Genomic DNA, 22,708 nt, shown 5'->3' on the forward strand with positions numbered 1-22,708 from the left:
GTCACAGAAACCAGGCATCTGTAGGACTACTGTGCATGAATTACTCTTGAGAGCTAATAATTGTGTATATCCCACTTGTTTTTGAGCCTACAAAGAAACTTTATATCAGAATTTTGACTTAAATACTGCATCATTCTGCAAGATGTAAGCTCTCTCTCTCTCTCATAATCATTGGGGTCCTGTTTATACCTTTTATGTCCTACCTTTATTTGTCTCTTTTAATTGTTACATATTCTCTAAATACATTTTCCTTTTATTCAATCACCTGTGAAGACGGATACTTTTGCTTGGAGTATATATAGATTTCCATATAAGCCAATACTTCTTCACTTTCAAAGCCATGCTCCTGTTCCCTAAATAAAAGGATAATTTTTGGACAGCTTGTAAAAAGTTATCACTTCTTCCATAGCAAAGATCAAAGCTCCTAATACTCCCAAGCAGGAATTATTTTTCACCACCCAGTGTAAAAAAAGCTATTGGTTTATCTATTTCCACTGCCTGTCCATAAAAAAACAGCAAGGCAGGCATCTACCACCAAAACGGATAATTTGTGGACTGTTAATACAATGTAAGTAGCATAAAAAGTTTGTGCTATTAAATAGGCTGTTTGTTACCACTGGTTGCCATTTCTTTCTTTTAGACAGATTAATGCTACTTTGACACTTCTAAGTCTGAATTTGGATTAAAGAGCTAAAAACCAATGCAATACAATCCTAGGAGCTTAAATGTAGTGGCATAACAATGCATAGAGGAAAATCTTGAAAATGCATCACATGCAATGATCAGAAGAGTAGAAACTGCAAAATGTTTCTAAGAATAAATCTGAGAACATGAAGACGTATTACATTATGAAGAAAATAGAGATGTAATGGAATTTACAAATGGTTGTTTTCATTCTAATGCTTTTTAAAATAGCACCTACAAGAATCCAGCATGAGACCAATAAAGAAAAAAAAATACTCTTTATTGAAAATAAAGTGGACAAGACACATTGATTAAAACCATATATGACAAGAGAGACAAGATAAAATAAATGAAAGTGGAGGGATAAAGTGCCAAAATTATTATGTAAATGTGTATTAAAGAATGAACCTGAGACTGAAGACAAAATAATTAGATATGAAATCCTATAAACCTAGTAAGTGATCCTAAAGTGCTTGATTCTTGGTATCCCTATCTATGAATATAATAGTAAAAAAAAACTGCACAGTGCAATGAATATGAATATATAAATACAACAAATAAAGTATCAGAACACAATAAAAAATGCAGCTCTTAATTCATAGTACACTAAACATTGTATAGTTCAATTCTTAGTGAATGATGGAATACCAAGAATAAACGATCTAAAAGTATATGAGATTTATACATAAGGGATCACATCAATGTAAAAATAATAAAAAGGACTCCAAATCCATAATATCGAAGTTCACTGCCCATCCTACTCGTCACCCTCCAATGCACGTTTCGCAAGGCTTCCTCAGAGAGACTCTGAAACCACTTGAGGCAACATTTATTTCTGTATAATAAATAGACAAGTCTCCTTCCACACTAATATGTTACCGGGTTACATTCATGTTTGTTGATAAATCTGGAGTGATCTCAGGGGTAAGTTTATTTTAAAGGTCATCATTAACTCATTTACCCACAAGGGTTGTTTGCATGTTAATGACCGGGCCAATTTTTACAATTCTGACCACTGTCCCTGTATGAGGTAATAACTCTGGAACGCTTCCATGGATCTCAGTGATTCTGACACTGTTTTCTCGTGACATATTGTACTTAAAGTTAGTGGTAAATTTTCATTGATATATCTTGCATTTATTTGTGAAAAAAATGGAAATTTGGCAAATTTTCCAACTTTCAATTTGTATGCTCTTAAATTACAGATTAATGGCACACAAAAAACTTAATAAGTAACATTCCCTACATGGTTACTATACATCAGCACAATTTTGGAACTGAAATTTTTTTTCGTTAGGAATTTATAAGGGCTAAAAGTTGACTAGCGATTTCTCATTTTTACAACACCATTTTTTTTTAGGGACCACATCCCATTTGAAGTAACTTTGAGGAGTCTATATGATAGAAAATACCCAAAAGTGACACCATTCTAAAAACTACATCCCTCAAGGTGCTCAAAACCACATTCAAGAAGTTTATTAACCATTCAGGTGCTTCACAGGAATTCTTTGAATGTTTAAAAAAATGAACATATAACTTTTTTCACAAAAAAATTACTTCAGGTCCAATTTTTTTATTTTACCAAGGGTAACAGGAGAAATTGGACTACAAAAGTTATTGTGCAATTTGTCCTGAGTACGTTGATACTGATACCCCATATGTGGGGGTAAACCACTGCTTGGGCACTTGGCAGAGCTCGGAAGGGAATGAGCACCGTTTGACTTTTTCAACGCAAAATTGGCTGGAATTGAGATCGGACGCCATGTTGTGTTTGGAGACCCCCTGATGTGCCAATACAGAGGAAACTCCCCACAAGTGACCCCATTTTGGAAACTAGACCCCCCCAAGTAACTTATCTAGGTGTGTGGTGAGCACTTTTAACCCCCAAGAGCTTCACAAAAGTTTATAATGCCTGGGCGTGAAAATAAAAAGATCATATTTTTTCCACAAACATGATATTTTTGCCCCCAATTTTTTATTTTTCCAAGGGTAACAGGAGAAATTGGACCCCAAATGTTGTTGTCCAATTTATCCTGATTTGTACGCTGATACCCCATATGTGGGAGGAAACTACTGTATGGGCACACGTTGGGGCTCAGAAGGGAAGTAGTGACATTTTGGAATGCAGACTTTGAGTCTGCGGGTGTCCTATCTCGTTTGGATAGCCCCTGATGTGCCTAAACTGTGGAAACTCCCCACAAGTGACCCCATTTTGGAAACTAGACCCCAAAGGGACTTATCTAGATCTGTGGTGAGCACTTTGAACCCCTAAGTGCTTCACAGAAGTTTATAACGTAGAGCCATAAAAATAAAAAAATAATCTTTTTTTCCCAAAAATGATATTTTTGCCCCCAATCTTTTATTTTCCCAAGGGTAACATGAGAAATTGACCCTCAATAGTTGTTGTACAATTTGTCCTGAGTAGGCTGACACTCTATATGTGGGGGTAAACCACTGTTTGGGTGCATAGCAGAGCTTGGAAGGGAAGGAGCACGGTTTGACTTTTCAATGCAGAATTGGTTGGAATTGAGATCAGATGCAATATCGCGTTTAGAGGGCCCCTGATGTGCTCAAACATTGTAAACCTCCCAATTCTAACGCAAACCCTAACCCCAACACACCCCTTACCCTAATCTCAGCCCTAACCCTAGCCCTAGCCCTAACTTTGGCCCCAATCCTTACCCTAACTTTAGCCCCAACCCTAACCCTAATGGGAAAATGGAAATAAATACTTTTTTTAATTTTATTATTTTTCCCTAGCTAAGGGGGTGGTAAAGGGGGATTTGAATTACTATTTATAGCGGGTTTTTAAGTTTGGCAGCTGTCACACGCTAAAAGACGCTTTTAATTGCAAAAAATCATTTTTCCATCACCACATTTTGAGAGCTATAATTTTTTCATATTTTGACCCACCGAGTCAAGTGAGGTATCATTTTTTGTGGGACGAGTTGACGTTTTTATTGGTATCATTTTTGGGCACATAACATTTTTTGATCGCTTTTTATTCCGATTTTTGGGATGCAGAATGAACAAAAAACAGCATTTCAAGAATTTCTTTTGGGGGGGTATTTACACCGTTCCGCGTGTGATAAAATTAATAAAGTGGTTTTATTCTTCGGGTCAGTACGATTACAGCAATACCTCATTTATATAATTTTTTATGTTTTGGGGCTTTTATACAATAAAAACATTTTTATATAAAAAATAGTTATTTTTGCATCGCTTTATTCTGCGAGCTATAACTTTTTTATTTTTTTGCTGATGATGCTGTATGGTGGCTTGTTTTTCGTGGGACAAAATGATGTTTTCAAGGGTACCGTGCTTATTTGTATCCGTCTTTTTGATCTTGTGTTATTGGACTTTTTGATTGGCCGTATGATGATAAAGCATTGTTTTTTGCCTTTTTTTAAGGGGTTCACTAAAGGGGTTAACTAGTGGGACAGTTTTATAGGGCAGGTCGTTACGGATGCGGCGATACTAAATATGTGTACTTTTATTTTTTTTATTTACACAAAAAAAGAATTTACTAGGGAGTATTTTTTTATTATTTTTTTAGTAATTTTTTAAAAATTATTTTTACACTTGTTCTATTTTTTTACTTTGCATAGCACTGTGTCTGATCAGTGATCTGACAGGCAGTGAAGCCGGCTTCTCAGAGCCTGCTCTCAGCAGGCACTGAGAAAGCCTCCTCCCTGCAGGACCCGGAAGGTCCGCGCGGCCATCTTGGACCTGGGGACCTGCAGGAAGGAGGCCCTCGGAACAACGCGAGCACATCGCGATGACGTACTATCCCGTCCACGGTCATACGGGCCCAGGTCACTTGGACTAGCTAGTATGTCAAATGGCAGGAAGGGGTTAAATAAATTAAATGCATAAAATTTATAAACTATTCAACACCACATAAAATAAATCTCCAAGGCTTCAAATAAACAAAAAATGGTAATATTATTATTATTATTACTTATTATTATAGCGCCATTTATTTCCATGTTGCTTTACACGTGAGGAGGGGTAAACATAAAAAAGCAAGTACAATAATATTAAAAAATACAAGTCGTGACTGGTACAGGAGGAGAGAAGACTCTGACCGTGAGGACTCACAATCTACAAGTAATAGAAAATATATTAAAAAAATTAGATTGACATTTGTTATATTACGTTTTTCAAAGATAAAATTTTTACTTTAGGAACATGTAAATGGAATACAAAGGTAGTCAGTAGGAGTATACCCAGAAATGCAAAATCAGAATGCCCCCCACTCTCTACATCATTATATCCACCATTTAGGTCAACACTTCTGCGTAAAAGTTATTTCACAATAAATCTGTGCAGTAAGACTTCAGTTTTCTATATAACTAGGAATTGCTTCAATGAAAACTGTATAATTCTTTATGCATGATGCTTTCCATAATGGCAGCTGCAGACAGCAGCTATGGCAAAAGGTATCACTTTAGTAACAGACCCTTTCTCAGAATCAGCCTTATAGCATTCATATTAAGGGGAATATGTCAGAATCCTTTTGCTATGTAATCTAAGGTCAGCGTGATATAGGGGCATAGCCCCTGATTCCAGCAATGTGTTACTTACTAGGTTGTGTTTTGCTGTTTCAATAAAATCAGTGTTTTATCAGCAGTAGATTATCACTAGAGGACTAGTTGTCTAGTGCCTCCCAGTCCAATCCCACCCCCACCACTGATTGATAGCTTTGCACTGAAAGTTGTAATCTGTGCTGTGAGCAGGGATATACACAGCTCAGCATTTTGAGATTTTGCATTAGAGAAAGCTATGATTCTATCACAATTGGTGCACACAGTAAATTTAGTGATACATTGCAGGAATCAGGGTCTCTGTCCCTACATCGTGTTGCACTGTTGTATCTTTCCTATCCCTGTATTTCTCCTCTCCCTTTTACCATTGCTTTCCTCAAAGTAGTACAAGTTCTTCTTTTTATATGTTTGTTAATTCTTAACTTGAGATTTTCATTAATTCCATTCAATTGTACTTGTCTTGTTCTAATCAGTCACATCCATTTTATGTTGCCTTTAGCTGGGTAAGTTTAGTTTATGGTACATTTTGATCAGGGCCCTCTTAACATAATTATTTCGTAGACTGTAAATAAAAGGGTTTAACAAGGGGGCAATAACTGTATACATAACAGCAACCAGGCCGTCCTGGCTTGGGGAACTGGACTCAGGTTTTAAATACATGAACATAACAGACCCATAAAATATTGTAACAACTGTGAAGTGGGATGAACAAGTAGAAAAAGCCTTCCTTCTTCCAGAGGTGGAATAAAGACTTATGATAGCTGCTATGATATAGCTGTAGGATATTACTATGAATATGAATGAAACGACCACCACACAAACACTAGTCATAAATATAACAATCTGATTCATCCTTGTGTCGGCGCCAGTTGAAGTATGGGCAGAATATTACAGAAAATATGGTTTATCCTATTAGGTTCAAAGAACGGTAACGTAAAGGTGATGACTGTGTGTATAAGAGAGTTCGTTGACCCAACAATGTAGGATCCAACTATCAGCCGAATATTAACTGTCCGCCTCATAATGACGCTCTACAAGAGCGGATGACTTATGGAAAAATATCGATCATAGGCCATGGCTGCTATCACGTGTGACGAGTGGAAGCGGAGGCAGAGATGGTGAAGTTCACATTCATTTTTTATTTTTAGAGTGGAACCTCGGGACCACGGTCCAGGGGGCTCCAAAGAGGGCGTGACTAGTGAACCCAGGCACCCGTAGTAAAGTTCCTCAAACAGGACCATAATGGAATACCTGGGGGACACAGGTGCTACCTCCAGTTAGACCCCGGACACGTGGCAGCTGTCCCAGCGGGACAAACGGGTAACAGATATAACATCTGATGATGTTGACTGGCAGATACCGGGTATCCGTGGTGAAGCTGGCCCTGGTGAGGAAGTTCAGGTTCCAGGTGGATGATAGGAAGCTGGCTCCAGTAACCTTGACGTAGTCCTCGGGTTCAGATGGCAATTGGCGGAATGGGATGGCACTTGAATAGATGGATACTGATGTGGCCTGAGATAGTTGAACACTGGTCACTGATACTCTGTGGAGACAAACAGAATGAGCAAGTGCAAACGGATTGCTTATGCAGTGCAGACAGAACAGAAAATGAACCGGATGTAGCAAGAGTAGATACTTGTTGCTCTGGCATGCTCCCTATGGAGGAGGGGCCAGAAATAGTAATCAGTGCGCTGCCATTGGATAATTGCTATTTTCAAAAAATGCACGTTGTTCCTTTAGGAGACCAGAGGGAAGCGCGTTCGTGTCCTAAGCACTCTCCCTGAAGGCCTACTGGCAGCATACCAGGAAGTGGGGGAGAGAGAAGCAACAGCAGGACACTGAGAGACTGACAGAGCACGAGGATCCACGCAGGGACCTCGCTGAGGTACAGGGGCAGCGTGGAAAGCAGGAGCAGGTGAAGGACCAGAACTGGGGGTAGCGCCAGAACTGGGTGCAGGGCCAGAACCGGGACCGGGTGTAACAATACGCAACATTCAGTCCCACCACAAAGATCAAAAGTGTAGACTTGTACCATGCAACCATGGAAGGAGATGGTTTTCTGTTCAGCCAATGAGTTGGCCAACATTTTCCGAATATTGATAGAGATGTAGCATATCTCAAGAAATGAAGTGTCCAAGAAAAAAATGCATACGTGTATAAAGGTTTGCTCTTAGCATGTAAGCACAAGTTATAGACGGGTTTCCAAGTATGGTAATAATATAGATGATTAAAAACACTGTGAAAGTTAAAAGCTGGAACTCGGGAACATCGGAAAGGCCAGTAATAATGAATTCTGATACTCTTGTAAAATTTCTACGATCCATTTACAGTTTTACGAATATATTTTCCATTATGATCTGTGAATAAAAATATGCTACTTTAAACAGCTATTATAAAAATAAAAATTGGAGAAGGTGGCTGCCAAGTTTTGGGACCTGTGGTCCTGATGGCAGATACTGTACATGGTAAGGCAGTCAGCTGGCTCAGTGCTGGAGGGAGTATGTATCAGAAGGAAGAATTGGTACTGAAGTGGGATGACAAGAGGCAATTGACTGGTTGCTCACCTAAAATTTATTATGTTCAACATCAGGAACTGAGAATACATGGGCCCATTTTTAGCATCCAACCACACACTCTTTATGGGCAATGTCAAAAGTATATGGCTAGGAAAATTCTATCTAAAAGTTATGTACACAAAGGTTTCTATGGGCCAAATTTTTGGTAAAAAAAGTATCTAGATATTTGATAGGTTTAGAAAAAAACACTTTTATATCCTTGTCATATCTATGCTGTTCATAAAACCTCAATATTCATAACTAGTGTTGAGCATTCCGATACCGCAAGTATCGGGTATCGGCCGATACTTGCTGTATCGGAATTCCGATACCGACTTCCGATATTTTTTCAATATCGGAATTCGGCATCGGAATCGGAAGTTCAGTTGATTGACGGCCTGACGTCATCATGATGCGCGGTGTGTGCGCATCATGATGCGCCGTCATTTCGGGCCTTCCGGGGGTCTCTGCCGGCCTGCCGGGGGGCTGTGCCGGCCTGCCGGGGGGCTGTGTGGACTGCCCGGGGTCTGTACCGGCCTGCCGGGGGGCTGTGCCGGCCTGCCGGTGGTCTGTGCACCCTGTGGGGGTCTGTACCGGCCTGCCGGGGGGCTGTGCTGATGTCCGGGGGTCTGTGCAAGCATCGTCCGATGGGACTACAAGTCCCATCGGGCGATGCCTGCTACCATGACAGTGATTGACACATTAGCCAATGATGGGACAGTAGTAGTCCCATCATCCGGCTAATGTGTTAAATGTTAAAAAAAAAAAAAAAAAATACTACATACATACTACATGCATGCTACATACATACTACATGCTACATACATACTACATACATGCTACATACATACTACATACATGCTACATACATACTACATGCATGCTACATACATACTACATGCTACATACATACTACATGCATGCTACATACATACTACATATATACTACATACATACTACATACATGCTACATACATACTGCATGCTACATACATACTACATACATACTACATACATACTACATGCATGCTACATACATACTACATACATACTACATGCATGCTACATACATACTACATGCTACATACATACTACATACATGCTACATACATACTACATACATGCTACATACATACTACATGCATGCTACATACATACTACATGCTACATACATACTACATGCATGCTACATACATACTACATATATACTACATACATACTACATACATGCTACATACATACTGCATGCTACATACATACTACATACATACTACATACATACTACATGCATGCTACATACATACTACATATATACTACATGCATGCTACATACATACTACATGCTACATACATACTACATATATACTACATACATACTACATACATGCTACATACATACTGCATGCTACATACATACTACATACATACTACATACATACTACATGCATGCTACATACATACTACATATATACTACATGCATGCTACATACATACTACATGCTACATACATACTACATATATACTACATACATACTACATACATGCTACATACATACTGCATGCTACATACATACTACATACATACTACATACATACTACATACATACTACATGCTACATACATACTACATATATACTACATGCATGCTACATACATACTACATGCTACATACATACCACATACATACTACATACATACTACATACATACTACATGCTACATACATACTACATATATACTACATGCATGCTACATACATACTACATGCTACATACATACCACATACATACTACATACATGCTACATATATACTACATGCATGCTACATACATACTACATATATACTACATGCATGCTACATACATACTACATGCTACATGCATGCTACATACATACTACATACATACTACATGCTACATACATACCACATATATACTACATACATACAATACATTCATACAATACATACATAGACATACAGTACATATAACATAGAGTAACATACTTACCAATACTTGTCACATTGTTCCCCGAAGCCATTGTCTTTTCCGGAATAAATATTAACATAACAAACCACAAAAATACTCACCCACGATCCGAAGCAGTCCACGAGTGTGTCCCACGACGATCTTGGGTAGAGAACTGCAGCATCAGATGATGCTGCCGTTCTCTACGGGCTGCAGGAATCCAATGACGGAAGGTAGGTATCCTTCCGCACTGTATTCCTCCGCCACTTAAAAAAAAAAAAAGTCCCTAGTCTCACTTTATGCCATTGCTGTGTGGGAAATTCCCACACAGCAATGGCATAAAGTGAGACTAGGGACTTTTTTTTTTTTTAAGTGGCGGAGGAATACAGTGCGGAAGGATACCTACCTTCCGTCATTGGATTCCTGCAGCCCGTAGAGAACGGCAGCATCATCTGATGCTGCAGTTCTCTACCCAAGATCGTCGTGGGACACACTCGTGGACTGCTTCGGATCGTGGGTGAGAATTTTTGTGGTTTGTTATGTTAATATTTATTCCGGAAAAGACAATGGCTTCGGGGAACAATGTGACAAGTATTGGTAAGTATGTTACTCTATGTTATATGTACTGTATGTCTATGTATGTATTGTATGAATGTATTGTATGTATGTAGTATATATGTGGTATGTATGTAGCATGTAGTATGTATGTAGTATGTATGTAGCATGCATGTAGCATGCAGTATGTATGTAGCATGCATGTAGTATATATGTAGTATGTATGTGGTATGTATGTAGCATGTAGTATGTATGTAGCATGCATGTAGTATATATGTAGTATGTATGTAGCATGTAGTATGTAGCATGCATGTAGTATATATGTAGTATGTATGTAGCATGTAGTATGTATGTAGCATGCATGTAGTATATATGTAGTATGTATGTAGCATGTAGTATGTATGTAGCATGCATGTAGTATGTATGTAGCATGCATGTAGTATGTATATGGTATGTATGTAGCATGTAGTATGTATGTAGCATGCATGTAGTATATATGTGTTATGTATGTGGTATGTATGTAGCATGCATGTAGCATGCATGTAGTATGTATGTAGTATGTATGTAGTATATATGTAGTATGTATGTAGCATGTAGTATGTATGTAGTATGTATGTAGCATGCATGTAGCATGCAGTATGTATGTAGCATGCATGTAGTATATATGTAGTATGTATGTAGCATGTAGTATGTAGCATGCATGTAGTATATATGTAGTATGTAGCATGTAGTATGTATGTAGCATGCATGTAGTATATATGTGTTATGTATGTAGCATGTAGCATGCATGTAGCATGCATGTAGTATGTATGTAGTATATATGTGGTATGTATGTAGCATGCAGTATGTATGTAGCATGCATGTAGTATATATGTAGTATGTATGTTGCATGTAGTATTTATGTAGTATGAATGTAGCATGTATGTAGTATGTAGTATGAATGTAGCATGTATGTAGTATGCATGTTGTATGTATGTAGCATGTAATTTTTTTTTTTTTTTTTTTTACATTTAACACATTAGCCGGATGATGGGACTACTACTGTCCCATCATTGGCTAATGTGTCAATCACTGTCATGGTAGCAGGCATCGCCCGATGGGACTTGTAGTCCCATCGGACGATGCCTGCACAGACCCCCGGAGCCTGCACAGACCACCGGCAGGCCGGCACAGCCCCCCGGCAGGCCGGCACAGCCCCCCGGAGCCTGCACAGCCCCCCGGCAGGCCGGCACAGCCCCCCGGCAGGCCGGCACAGCCCCCCGGAGCCTGCACAGACCACCGGCAAGCCAGCACAGACCACCGGAGCCTGCACAGACCCCCTGGCAGGCCGGCACAGCCCCCCGAAAGGCCCGTACAGACCCCAGAGAGGCTGTACAAGGGCAGGAAAGGGTTTTTCTTATTCCGATACCGGAAGTCCCATAGACTTGAATGGGACTTCCGGTATCGGAATCGGCGATACCGATACTTTTTTTAAAGATCGGCCGATACCATCCGATACGATACTTTGAAGTATCGGACGGTATCGCTCAACTCTATTCATAACTGGAATAGAGCAAGGAAGTCACAAAGTAGTTTGCTTGCTTTTCTGGTCACGCTGAACCTAAAGCCATAAATCTCTCACCTCCTAAAATTCCTCTGTTAGTCTTGCCTGGTCTGGGATCCATCAGCTAATCCTCTTTAATTATCTATTCTCATCAGGGAAGTCCCCTTGCACTGGGGTCATCTTGAGGTCATAGCCTTGCTTCAATATTCACTATCAGCTATGAAATGGCTTTTACAAGGTGGGCCATTTATATGGATAAACCTAAATAAAATGGGAATGGTTGGTGATATCAACTTCCTGTTTGTGGCACATTAGTATATGGGAGGGGGAAAACTTTTCAAGATGGGTGGTGACCATGGCAGCCATTTTGAAGTTGGCCATTTTGGATTGTATCTTTATAAATGGCCCACCCAGGTGTATCCATATAAATGGCCCACCCTGTAGATTTTACAATTACATCTATTATAATTCTCTATTGTGAAATTCAGGGATAATGGGAAAATGGTCGAAGGGAAATGGGGAGAGGGTCGTAATGCTAGGCTCCTAATCAATTGACCAGAGAGGAGAGGGACCAGAAAGGAGTGGAGGGAACATCCGGAGGATCTTTTCAACCAAGTCAAGCAAGCCATTGACGTAAATGAGTATGGTGTGATGCTTAAAGGGATTTTTTCAACACGTAGCTTCAGTAGAGCACCGCTTCTTATGATGATGCACTAAAGATGACTGATAGTGTATACCAACAGCATGGTCCAAACCGGGCTATCCCACAGGCTGTTAGCAGTAGTAGCTTAGCAGTAGTAGCTTTGCTTCTACACCATGGTAGAAGTGAAGGAGTATTGAGGCTGGTCGGATCTAGTGATCCAGCAGTGTGATCAGGCTGTAAAATAGAGAGCCTGCTCACCCCATGCGCTACTTGCCTAGGTAGGCAGCCATATTTGGACTGCAGGGTGGCCAGTAACTTAGGTGTCATAAAATAAAAATTCCCTCAGACCTCTTAGACGTGTGTACTCAAGAACAAAGTAATACTGTGTGTAGTTTGTATTGAAATATCTGACTACAAATTCCTTTTAAATATGTATTTTTATAATGACATAATGGCAGATATACATAGCTCTATGAGCGCCCAGGTACATATGTTATTTGTATTTAGTTCACTTTTAGTAAGAACATTTTTATTTACCTACATGCCCCAAATATGATGTTAATAGACTCTTTAGTGTGCACATTATCTTAGCAACATACTGATATGGTATAAAAACCCCCAACATATACTATTAAGAACTGATAAAACACAATACAAAGAATTTTTAGAAGTACAAAAATATTATAAAGACTTACAAGATTCATTTTCTGCAAGAAAATTGAAATCTCCTGACTTATACAGTATACACCAGGTTAATATATCATTTGTGTACCCCTGGGTATAAAATCCCTGTAGATCCATGGTTACATTTGATAGACACTTGTGTGTTGCTAATTTGTCAGTCAGGGACAATTATAGCAAAAGTATATTTTCCTCTAATTAGACAAACAGAGTCATCAGTACAAAGATAGAAACAGAAAAGTAATGATCTAAATCTTTGTCGCCCGCTATGTCCCTCGTGCTACAGAATTTCTAGTGTAAATATGATCTACTGTATATTATGAAATCGATCCACCTATATTTGTTTTAATGACAGTCATTATGTATGCATAAATGTAAAATGTAATATAGTACTAATACATATTGTGAGGCAGTGGCCGCTGTGACAGCTAGGGGGCGCTGTATGGGTCATGCACACAGGCACATCCATTGTGGTAATGGATATAGATCAATGCCAGGAAGGTAAATGACCGTAATGTATCCCAGGGTGGGTGGCCCTGGGATGGAAGCTGGAACATGTGCTAATCAGCAGAGGTACTGCTGAGGTTTTGTTACAGTGTATCAGGGAGAGTTTCCAGGTGGCTGGTGAGATGGGTGGGACTAGTCAACTACAAACCCACCCAGAGGCATGTGTCTAAACACCCATAGTAAGCCTGTATATATGTGTGTATGGCCGGGTGTCTGAGATAGGTCCTGCAATGAGGTCATAGCCATGTGATCCAGTGGGCATGGCTACGGACCATATAAGGTGATCAGGGTAGGTCACATGGAGAGAGGGCCTGGATCTGATTGGTCTGTGTGGAAGGTCCCGGAAGGCCAACGTGCTAGAAGGTGTGCTGCCGCACATGCGGAGGCCGCTGACCGGGTGAGGCCTGTGTATTTTGGCCTGTGTGTGTGGGACAGTCCCCAGGAGGGAATGGACGTCCTGAATAAGAAGCAACTAAGAGATAAATCCAGACAGGGGAAAATAACTGTGAGGCTATAGAGCCTGATTGCTGGACAAAGCACAGCCTGTGTGACCACAGGGCTGAGAGAGTGGAGCTCTACATGAACATTCTTCTGTTGTGATATAAGACTGTTGCTGTTTATGGTTTTTGCCATCTGATAATAAACCACATGGACTGATTTATGAGAAAAACCCATGCCGGACCTTGTTAATATGCTGCCAAGTGCGTGTCCCGCAATACACTCAGTTAGCGCTACCTTACAATAAATACAGACTGTACCCTGCCATCTGCCACCATCGCACTCTAATCAACATGTCCATTTATCTATTCTTCCTACAGGTACATGACCCAACTTTCCACACTAACTTTCCCATACCTCAGTCTCTTGCAAAAACTTGGTACGTGACCCAACTTTCCGCACTGACTTTCCCATACTTCAGCTTCTTGCAAAAACTTGGTATGCTTTTCAACTAACCCGTGCAATACCCCCAATGTTATTTATGACCTAGTTTACTCGGCCTTGATCATATGGCTCTGGCTCACTCTTCATTATCTGACCAAGATGAGCACAGACCACTCCCCTCTGCTTCACAACTGAATGCACTTTCTAGCAAAAATATTGCAAAGCATAAGTCTGCCAAGTCGTCAGTCTGCCCAGTGCATCATATAAGTGTACCTATAAAAGAATTAATCCAGAAGTGATCCAGAAGGGAACTGAACGTAACTGGATAGTCACTGTAAGCAATGTTTCTGATTGTTTTCACTCTCTCCCCTATAACCTGTCACTTTCTGCTAACTCTCCTGTCATGGGGTCCTTCTCCAGTATCATGTAAGGGAATGGAAGATGTTATTGATCTATCTTTTATCTCTTTCTCGTATTTTACTGGTACTGCTACATGTTCATGTGTATTACCATTATGTGTATGTCACAAATGTACTGCTACACTATTCTGTGTATTACCTTAAGGGATAAAAGTGTAATGCATATTTATGTTAATGCTATGTATAACTACTGTTATAGTTGTAGGGAAAGCATAGTACCTCAGTTAGGCCCCTAGATGGGGGTGGAGCACATACTCAGCCAGTAAATAGTTAAAGTAGGAAGAGCTAATGGCTGTTATGCTGGGGAACAGCTGAGAATTGAATCAGTTGGACGGGAGCACCCTGACAGGGCAGTCAGCTCTGTAACGTTAAGGACATGGGCCCAGCTGTTTAGAGCCTGAGGGCCACAGATAACAACCTTGCAGAACACAGCAGTACAGATCACAGCCACACAGATCACAGCAGTGCAGAACATAGAAGTGCAGATGACTACACTACAGATGGTAGTGAGACAGTTGGCAACGGTACGGCAGCACAGATCGCTCTGTTGTGAGTTCATTTTTCCCTTCACCATTGAGGTCTGATGAACTCCCTCCTCTGGTGAAGGAAGGTAGTGAGGCTGATTACCAAACACATGGGCAGCTAGATGATGACTGGGTGGCTGGAATTGAGGACTGGATATAAGGCTGCCGAAGCCCTTCTTCCTGGCTGGTGATTTTCCTGCTGGATTCTTGGAGACCAGTCTGTTTCCTGCATCTCAAAGCTAAGTTTTTCTGCTCTGCTTTGTACTCTTCAGTTTTGTTTTTGTTTTGCCTTGTTTTTTGGGAGTTCTGCCATCCCCGGCCGGGGGTGAGCTGAATTCCATTGTTGCCTCTGATCTGTTGATCTTTTGCTCTGTCTTCAGAATATACCTGAGTGCTGATATAGTCTTTTGAAGCCTAGCGTTTTCAGGGCCTGTTTTTCCTATCAGTCGGTTGGCTCATTTTGATAGGGGTTTTGCGGATGGCAGACAGCAGCTTTCCTATCCTGTCCTATGTAGTTAGCTTGGGCCCCATCATTTGCTCATCTATCTTTCTATCTGTGTTAGTGTTTTCATCTTGCTTCACCATCATTATATGTTGGGGGCTGCCTATTGCTTTGGGGTATGCTCTGGGGCAGTTTAGTTTTTCCCCTTTCTGTCTTTAGGCTATTTAGTTCTCCGGCTGTGATCGAGGGGTCTAGGGCACCGTAGGAACCCCCCACGGCTACTGCTAGTTGTTGTGGATAGGTTCAGGGGTCTGCAATCCGATAGCTGCCAACCTCTCTGGTTTTTCTGGACTTAGCTGGTATTTTGTTTTTTTCCTCTTTCGGTGACTCATCATAACAGAATCACCAGCCATACCGCAGCTCCTAGGGTACTCAATAGCAGGAGAGAATTGTAAAAAAAAAAAAAAAAAAGTGTCAGAATTTTTTTTTTTTTTGTGTGTGCATATTTTTTCCTCTATATCTCTGAGGCCGTAGGGGGAATTTTTCTCTCAATGGAGATGAAGCAATTGTCTGATCGTGTGGAGCAGCTCACTGCTGAAGTGCGGGGAATTTCCGCCTATCTTGCTCATTCACATGCTGCTGAACCAAAGATTCCTACTCCTGATGTATTTTTGGGGGATCGGTCTAAATTCTTGAATTTCAAGAATAATTGTAAATTATTTTTTGCCTTGAAGCCTAACTCGTCGGGGAACTCCGCGCAGCAGGTTAAAATTGTCATCTCTTTGCTGCGCGGCGATCCCCAGGATTGGGCGTTTTCTTTGAAACCTGATGATCCTATTCTGAATAATGTGAACGCATGTTTTCAAGCCTTGGGGTTGTTGTATGATGAACCTAATGCTATTGATCAGGCTGAAAAGACCCTGTTGGCATTAAGCCAGGGTCGGGATTCGGCAGAGTTGTACTGTCAAAAATTCCGAAAGTGGGCGGTCCTTACTACCTGGAATGATGGTGCCTTGGCAGCCCTCTTTCGGAAGGGTTTGTCAGAAACTGTAAAAGATACTATGGTGGGATTTCCTGTTCCCTCTGGTCTTGACGATTCTATGTCATTAGCCATTCAGGTGGATCGTCGTTTACGTGAACGCAAAACTACACGAGAGATGTTGCCACCTGTTGAACAAATGTCTGAACCTATGCAATGTGATAGAGTTTTGTCTAGGGCGCAACGTCAGGAGTTCAGAAGGCGTAATGAGCTGTGTTTTTTTTGTGGAGATGCCTCGCATATTATTTCTGTCTGCCCTAAACGAGAGAAACGTTGTGCACACACGTTTTCTGTGGGTGGTGTTCAACCCAAGTTTCTTCTGGCAATTACTCTGATCTGCTCCCTGTCCACATTTTCCGTGAAGGCTTTTGTGGATTCAGGAGCAGCTCTTAACCTGATGGACTTGGATTTTGCTAAACGTTGTGGATTTCCTATGACACCTCTGCGGACGCCTATCCCTTTGAGGGGTATTAATGCTACTCCTTTGGCGAAGAATAAACCTCAGTTTTGGACCCAGGTGGTAATGCGGGTCGCCCCAGACCATCAAGAAAATTGCAGATTTTTGGTGTTGCATAATTTGCATGATATCATTGTTCTGGGGTTTCCCTGGTTGCAAATTCATAATCCAGTTCTGGATTGGAAATCTTTGTCTGTGGTGAGTTTGGGTTGTCGGTGTGCCCTTAGTGATGCTCCTGTTTTCTCCACCTCTCCCCAGTCGCATGATGTTCCTGACTATTTGGCTGACTTTTATGATGTATTTAGTGAGAATGAGTCTGCGTCTTTGCCTCCTCATAGGAGTTATGACTGTGCAATTGAGCTGAACCCGGGGTGTAAATTCCCCAAGGGTCGGCTTTTTAATTTATCTGTACCCGAGCACGAGGCTATGCGATCCTATATTAAGGAGGCATTGGAGAAGGGTCATATTAGACCATCCTCTTCACCCTTATGTGCTGGTTTTTTTCGTGGCTAAAAAGGATGGTTCATTAAGGCCTTGTATTGACTATCATGCCCTCAACAAAATTACTGTTAAATATCAGTATCCGTTACCCTTGATTTCTGATCTATTCTCCAGAGTTAAAGGTGCTTGCTGGTTTACCAAGCTTGACCTCAGGGGGCGTATAATCTTATTCGCATTAAGCATGGGGATGAATGGAAGACGGCGTTTAATACTCCGGAGGGACATTTTGAGTACCTGGTGATGCCTTTTGGGCTCACTAATGCCCCTTCTGTCTTCCAGTGCTTCATGAACGATATATTCCGATACTTTGTGGATAAATTTTTGATTATCTATCTGGATGATATTTTGATCTTCTCCAAGAATTGGGACTCTCATGTGGAACATGTTCGGACTGTGTTCCGGATTTTGAGGGAGAATTCCCTGTATGTCAAGGGATCGAAATGCCTTTTTGGGGTACAGAGGATTTCATTTTTGGGATTTATTTTGTCTCCGTCAACTATTGAAATGGACCCGGCCAAGGTACAGGCCATTTATGATTGGGTTCAGCCCACTTCTTTGAAGGCCCTCCAGAAGTTTTTGGGTTTTGCTAATTTTTATCGGAAATTTATAGCTAATTTTTCTGGTATTGCCAAGCCATTGACGGATTTGACTAGGAAGGGTGCTGATGTGCTGAATTGGTCTCCGGAGGCGGTTTCTTCCTTTCAGGAGCTGAAGCGAAGATTCACTTCTGCTCTGGTTTTGCGGCAACCTGATGTCTCACACCCGTTTCAGGTGGAGGTGGACGCTTCTGAGATTGGTGCAGGAGCGGTGTTGTCCCAAAAAGATCCTGTGACATCTAAAATTAATCCTTGTGCTTTCTTTTCCCGAAAGTTCTCCCCATCCGAACGTAACTATGATGTGGGGAATCGGGAACTGTTGGCCATGAAATGGGCATTTGAGGAGTGGAGACATTGGTTGGAGGGAGCCAAACACCAAGTCGTGGTCCTTACTGACCAAAAGAATTTGATTTACCTGGAGTCGGCCAGGCGCTTGAATCCTAGACAGGCTAGGTGGGCCTTGTTTTTCACACGTTTTGATTTTGTGGTCTCTTTTCTTCCGGGCACTAAGAATGTCAAGGCAGACGCCCTCTCTAGGAGTTTCCTTGCTGATTCTCCTGTTGTGACTAAGCCTGCTACCATCTTAGGCGAGGGGGTAGTTCTTTCTGCCATATCGCCCGATTTGAGACGTGCTCTGGAAGAGTTTGAGGAGGACAAACCTGAGCGTTGTCCCAGTGGAAAGTTGTATGTTCCTGACCAGTGGAGGAAGAGAGTGATGTCTGAAGTTCATTGCTCTGCATTGGCTGGTCATCCAGGTATTTTTGGTACTAGAGATCTGGTGAGTCGGTCTTTTTGGTGGCCCGCCTTGTCTCATGATGTCAGGAATTTTGTGCAGTCCTGTGGGACTTGCTCCCGGTCTAAACCTTGTTCTCGCTCTAGTGGCTTGTTGATGCCTTTGCCGGTCCCCAGGAGGCCATGGACCCATATTTCAATGGATTTTATCTCTGATATGCCTGTCTCTCAGAGAATGACTGTTATTTGGGTGATTTGTGATAGATTCTCTAAGATGGTCCATCTTGTACCACTCCCTAAGTTGCCATCTTCCTCTTAGTTGGTGCCCTTGTTTTTGCAACAGGTGGTTCGCTTGCACGGGATTCCTGAGAACATTGTATCTGACAGAGGAGTTCAGTTTGTGTCTAGATTTTGGAGGACTTTCTGTTCCAAGCTGGGAATTCAGTTGTCCTTCTCCTCTGTGTTTCACCCTCAGACCAATGGGCAGACGGAGAGAACAAACCAGACTTTGGAGTCGTATTTGAGATGTTTTATTTCTGCCGATCAGGATGATTGGGTTTCATTTTTGCCCTTGGCTGAATTTGCTTTAAATAATAGAGCTAGTTCTGCCACTTTGATGTCACCTTTTTTTTGTAACTTTGGTTTTCACCCTCGATTTTCTTCAGGGCAGGTGGAGCCTTCTGCCTGCCCAGGTGTTGACACTGTGGTGGAGAGAATGCACCAAATCTGGGACCAAGTAGTGGATAAGTTGTCTCTCTCCCAGGAAAAGGCCCAGCAGTTTTCCAACCGGCGTAGGACCGTTGGTCCCCAGTTTAAGGTGGGTGATATGGTTTGGTTGTCATCAAAAAATATCGCTATGAAGGTGGCTTCTCCTAAGTTTAAGCCTAGATTTATTGGACCTTACAAGATTTTGGAGATTATTAATCCGGTCTCTTTTCGGTTGGCTCTTCCTATCACATTTAAAATTCATAATGTGTTTCATAAGTCCTTGTTGAAGAGGTTTGTTGAACCAGTAGTTCCTGTGGTGGCACCTCCTGACCCTATATTGGTTGAAGGTAACATGGAATATGAGGTAGAGAAGATACTGGATTCCCGTCTGGCTAGTCAGAAACTCCAGTATTTGGTTAAGTGGAAGGGTTATGGTCAGGAGGATAATTCCTGGGTCTCTGCCTCTGATATTCATGCCGAAAGATTGGTGCGTGCCTTTCATCGGGCTCACCCGGATCGCCCTGGTGGCATGGATGAGGGTTCGGTGACCCCTTCTCAAGGGGGAGGTACTGTTGTGAGTTCATTTTTCCCTTCACCATTGAGGTCTGATGAACTCCCTCCTCTGGTGAAGGAAGGTAATGAGGCTGATTACCAAACACATGGGCAGCTAGATGATGACTGGGTGGCTGGAATTGAGGACTGGATATAAGGCTGCCGACGCCCTTCTTCCTGGCTGGTGATTTTCCTACTGGATTCTTGGAGACCAGTCTTTTTCCTGCATCTCAAAGCTAAGTTTTTCTGCTCTGCTTTGTACTCTTCAGTTTTGTTTTTGTTTTGCCTTGTTTTTTGGGAGTTCTGCCATCCCCGGCCGGGGGTGAGCTGAATTCCATTGTTGCCTCTGATCTGTTGATCTTTTGCTCTGTCTTCAGAATATACCTGAGTGCTGATATAGTCTTTTGAAGCCTAGCGTCTTCAGGGCCTGTTTTTCCTATCAGTTGGTTGGCTCATTTTGATAGGGGTTTTGCGGATGGCAGACAGCAGCTTTCCTATCCTGTCCTATGTAGTCAGCTTGGGCCCCATCATTTGCTCACCTATCTTTCTATCTGTGTTAGTGTTTTCATCTTGCTTCACCGTCATTATATGTTGGGGGCTGCCTATTGCTTTGGGGTCTGCTCTGGGGCAGTTTAGTTTTTCCCCTTTCTGTCTTTAGGCTATTTAGTTCTCCGGCTGTGATCGAGGGGTCTAGGGCACCGTAGGAACCCCCCACGGCTACTGCTAGTTGTTGTGGATAGGTTCAGGGGTCTGCAATCCGATAGCTGCCAACCTCTCTGGTTTTTCTGGACTTAGCTGGTATTTTGTTTTTTTCCTCCTTCGGTGACTCATCATAACATCGCTCATTATGAGGCAGCTTGCTACGTGGACAGATGCACTTTTGTCTGGGGTGAACTAGACAGGGGAACTCCCCAAAATGGTGAAGCGGGACAGAGAGGATGCTGTGATGTTGAACGGGACATCGCAGAGATATGCTGAAGGAAGACAGTGAGAGCATAGGGAAAGTGACAGAATTGTGCACTGTGGAATCTGAGGTAACTGCTGTAAAGAAAATGGATGTGATGCGTACAAAAATGAGTAAAACTGTTGTTGTTAAAGTTGAGCTGGACTGTGTCTCCGTTTGTACCACAAAACCTGGAGGAAATATACTGCCACCTGGAGAAGGCCAGGACACCTTTGCGAGGGGAGGCCAGGACACCTTTGCCTCGGAGTCCTCGGCCACGACTACGGTCCTGGCCGACCCTTACAATTACACAATCAACAGAGCAAGAGAACAGTGAACAATTCCAAGACCTTTATTTAGGCAAAAATATGAAAGGTCCATATACAATCCACCACACAAAGGATAAAAGTCTAACGATCCAGCAGACAGAGGATAACATAGTCCATATGCTCTTCTTTCTCTCTGAGGTGCTGTGTTCACATCATAGTTCCACACAGGATCTGATTTGTGTCTCACCTCCCTGATATTTTAAAAGTCCCCCTCCTCACTCACAAGTCAGGGGGGTTAGTCCCAGGGGCTCATTGTTTCAACAAGTTAGGTAAATATGTCATTAGCATATGAGAAAACAGGATTATTCACAGACCCTGTGGAAAGATAACAGTATAGTATTGTGAGGGCTGATATCAGATGGCAACAACAGCCATTCATCAATTAGCAAATACCTCATCCTACAAGAGAACACCATGAAAATCAGTAAAATATTAATACAAACAAAATGATACCCACATACTATAACCCACCATCACAACCTCTCCCCTTTCTTAATAAGTGAGCTCGCCATGAGGTCTGCACAGACTTCTTGCCTGCTCACTTTAGTCCACATTGTTCAACTGTTTATAGTTCCTTGTACTGTGGCAGAGGTAGGGCAGCCTGAGGGAGTCTATGGTTCCTCTTGTCAAGTCGGTCCATCGGCGTTCTGGTGTTTGTGTAAGGGGAAGGAAATTGTTAGGCATGTCTCCTCCGTGATGAGACCAAAACTGTCGAGGCTCTCATCTAAGTCGCAGGGAGAAAAGCTTAATGTGCGAGACGGCTCCCTGTACTCAAGCGAAGGGGCGCGGCCAAGCTGAGAGAAGGTTCACACGCGAGGATTCAAACAGTTTGGGCGGGAACATCGAGCACGCAAGAGACCTGTGAGGTAAAATCAGCAGAGAGGCAACTGGGCAGAGTAGAGC

The 22,708-nt window shown here is 41.8% G+C and overlaps 1 pseudogene; it reads right to left on the reverse strand.

The window, feature by feature from the left end:
- Positions 1-5,726: 5,726 nt before the first annotated feature.
- On the reverse strand, positions 5,727-7,555 carry LOC141098118 (olfactory receptor 5A2-like; annotated as a pseudogene).
- Positions 7,556-22,708: the final 15,153 nt, after the last annotated feature.

Source organism: Dendrobates tinctorius, unplaced genomic scaffold, assembly GCF_039654945.1.
Source record: "Dendrobates tinctorius isolate UK_male_01 unplaced genomic scaffold, ASM3965494v1 ptg000086l, whole genome shotgun sequence".
Taxonomy (NCBI): Eukaryota; Metazoa; Chordata; class Amphibia; order Anura; family Dendrobatidae; genus Dendrobates; species Dendrobates tinctorius.